Consider the following 4126-nt stretch of genomic DNA (forward strand, 5'->3'; position numbering starts at 1 on the left):
ACAGACAGGAAACGGGAGACTTCCGCTTTGCCTGATTAAAATCTGCGGCGTTCACACGGATAGTTTTGCACTGGATTCAAATAGTTTTGTAACCACACAAGCACTGTGACATATTAGATAAAAAATAATTATTTATGTCCACAACCGTGGCCTATCAATCGATCTATATGCTCGGTCAATCATGCCTTTGTTCTAACTTAGACAACCAACTCCCATCAGTTGGAAAGCATAGTTTTGAATAAGGAAAATGTATTTGCCTGTTAAACAGCAGAGATTAGTCTGTGGTTTGCGCCGAAATTCTCTCTGCCAATGTATGAACTTAATCTGACATTGGTGTCTTCGCTGGTTTGGATGATTGTAGACTGAGGACACAAAGCAATTTAATATTTTAATGCATGTAAAAAAAAATAGGCCTTAGAAGTGTGTAGAAGAGCCCTTAACAATTAAATAGCCAAGCAAGTTTTGATTTCAGAGATTAATGGAATACAGCAAACACAGCAACAAGCGCTTGTTACAGGCACAATTTGTCTGTTTCAGTTGGTACTGGAAGTTCTGCACTTCTCCTTTGAGCAGTCTGAAGTAATCATGAAAAATTCCTGAATAACTGGTATTTTTATCTGTTGGTTCATATGAGCTCTACATCGCAGTTAGTTGATATCAGCGTTTAATCCAAGTACCAGTAAAGGCAGTAATATACCAGCAGTACTACTTTTTGCACGATTAAAGAACATTCTAATTAACATTTGACTGATCCCACAATGCTAGTTTTGAACTAGAACAAAAGGGGGTCCTTTTTGTGGAAAGTATAAAGTCATAATATTATAAGAATGAAGTTGTATTTTTATAAGAACCCTTACAAATAGGTGCAGGAAATACTAAATATTTTTAGCACATCAGCATCAAAAAGCAACTTATTTCTTATTTCTTTTAGTTGAAATAAAAGATGTAACACAAAGGTAATTTGTGAACAATAATGGCATTGTAAAACCTAAAGGAATAAATGACTATGTAATAAATGGGACGTTATGTCCTTTGTGCATTTGTTTTCTGGTCATTTAAGAAAAGAATAATCACATAATCTACCTGCAATCTGAGTTTCTGACACAAATACCCGCACCATCCTGATTATTTATATGAGGCTACAATTCAGAAAAAGTGGGCAAATTTCTTTACGTTCAGCCATAATGTGACCTTGAAATTGTAGCAAAGCAGAGTGGGAGCAGATTTAATGTTGGCTTGGCCACCATAGTGTTTTTTACTGACAGGTGGAGGTCAGAAGCCTCCATCCATCCATTGTCTATACCCGCTGACAAATGCATTGAAACAGGAATACATTTTTTAGAGCATATTGCAAGAAATTTGCTGGAGAAAATTGCCACCTTCCTAAAACAATGGCGCGCAAAGTCATTGTTTTTTCAGGTTTTTTTCGTAGAACACAAAAAAAATACGACCTAATTCACACTCTTGGCATAGGCCATTGTATAACAGGGGAAGATTTTTTTATTATCTTCTAAACTGAGGATTTAGACAATTTCACAAGAGATGGCCAGCATCCAGATTAAATTACTTAAAAAAAACTGTAATAATTTTTGGCAAAAAATGATTTAGGCCATCATTTTAGGAAGGTGACGAACTGGGATTTATGAGCCCTAAAAGATTTTATTGATTAAAATAAAAATGGATGTTGGGAAATTAATTCTGGAAGTACAGTCGGTCATCCAAAGAAAACGTCATTGCCCACACAATTGTGTACAGTCTAGGTCTAAACATTGAAACAGTTGTCAACACAACTCCAGATTTAAAGATTGTACTAATTGTCTAAATTACCAACAAAAAATTAAGATAGGGCTTTTAATTTTGCAAAGATTTGTGTAGGTAATTATTGATTCTAGAAGTGGCAATTTTTCCAACTTTAATGAACCTTGACAAAACTGGAGGGATGTTCATGTAGCAAATCGACCTTCGTACATTTATGAAACTGAAGAGACAAATCACAGTCTGCCCATTCATTCTTAAACTTTGGAAATGGACTTGCCCATCATATTCCTTATTGATCTTTGCATTTTTTTCTGTTGTTATTTCCCCCTTTTTTTCAGTTAATTTGAGAACATACCTGAGCTTTTCCTGTTGCTTTTGGTTTTCATTTGTTTTCTTTCCTGTTGCTTTGGAATTCCTTCAAAATTTGAAGGAATTATAGATACAACCCAAAAATTATCCCTTTGCAAATTGATAATGTGTTTCCACTTGTGCTCAGAAATCAGAATTTCCAAATTCAGTGAGAGCACCCCACTTGGAAAACTGGAGCTTCCTATCCAACCTGGACGTCTAAATCTATTGTTGCTCCTGTGCATGATGAAACTGGTAAAAATCAACCAGTTTGTTGCACCTCTGATGGTTTAATGTATCATTAAGCAGTGACATGCATGGTAGGCTTACTGCATGACATCTTTCTGTGGACACAATCCGTAGTGACTGAGTGCCTGCTGATTGCAATTAGCTGGTATGGCTTATTGATGTTAGCCTGATTATTCAGCACATTACTCATGGTTCGTTCTGAAGTTAAGTATCCAATATGTCTTGAAAGTTCCAAATATAAACTGGTTATTAGGACTTTTGTCATTTTATACTACAGTAAAGCCAAGACACACATGGCCTGAATTCTGACTTGGATTGTTGGAGGACTCCCTGCAGCCAGGTCAACATCCAATGTGGCTGCTACACATCTAAAACACAATGAATGTTTAGGAACTACTTATTGCTAATTCTGACAGTTTATATCTCATTAAAAGTACAATTATACCTCTATGGGAATAAGTTCCTATAGTGTTTTGAATGGATAAAATGGGGGAAGAATACATAGGTATCAACTGGTGTTGCTATTCATAGATGGCGCCACAATAATTAGGAAATCCCCCTGATTTTTTTTTCTGACTCTCAAGTATGTTGCATTTTCTATGTACACTGAAGTCAGATTTCCCAAGTTCCTGTTTGAAATGTCATTATGGCAGCCATTCATATAGACAGTTTTGAAAGTTGCTATTATACATAATTTATTAGCACTTCTGATGGCTTGTTTCCCATTAAACCAGAACCACACATACGTCTGTGAAATATCTATTTATATCTGAATGCAGAAAATGATGTCATTATCAGCTTGAATTGCTAATGGCAGTAGGACCAGAAAAATTACAATCATCCCAGTTTTCCAACTTGAGAACTAGAAAGCTCTCAATGTGCATCTGTAAAATCGGTAAAATTTCAGTAAAATTGTCCAATTTTCACAAGCAGGCCCTTCAAGCACAGAAGGTAATTTAAACACACATCTTCTCCCTCCAGAGATGATGCATCTGACAAAACAGGGATAGAATATAGAAGAAAATTATTTTGCTCCTGCAGAGGTTTTATTAAAAATATTTTTGGTAAGCCATATAATAAACCCAGATGGATAATATATGGGTTATAATACTTTTTCATTTATTTCAAACTTTTTATCTCCACTGAATCTACTCTGTTGCTAAAAAAATATTTCTATTTGTTCTCTGTTTTTACTTCAAGAAGACTTATGTCAAACTGATGCTACTTTAATTACTACAGTTGCTATCTAGTGAGGAAAGATTCATTATTCTTCATCCTATAGGAGACATAACAAAGTTATATTAAAAAAAAAAAATTCCGAAAGAAATTGTGACAGTGTGATGTGATCACTGACTGGAACCCGTTTGTTAAGGCTGTCCCTTGGTTATGGACTGGATGTTACCACACAAATATTTTATGTGTTGAGATATATTTCATAATTCTGCACAAATTTTATCCAGTAAGAATTTTTCTAAAAATATTCAAGATAACATTGACATTAACTGCGCCCTTTGTTCTGATGCTCCTTTAGCTCCTCCAAAAACATTTTTTACATTATTCATACAGACAAAAGGCTGCATATCTCCATATTAATTGTTAAAAAGCTGTATGAAGAATTTTCAAGGATTTAAACATCCATCCATCCATTTTCTGACTCGTTTATCCCTCATGGGGGACACAAGGGGTGCTGGTGCCTATCTCCAGCGTTCAACAGGCGAGGGGCGGGGTACAACCTGGACAGATCGACATTGTGTCGCAGGGCAACACAGAG

This window comes from Fundulus heteroclitus, chromosome 18 (genome assembly GCF_011125445.2).
Source record: "Fundulus heteroclitus isolate FHET01 chromosome 18, MU-UCD_Fhet_4.1, whole genome shotgun sequence".
In the NCBI taxonomy this organism is placed as follows: Eukaryota; Metazoa; Chordata; class Actinopteri; order Cyprinodontiformes; family Fundulidae; genus Fundulus; species Fundulus heteroclitus.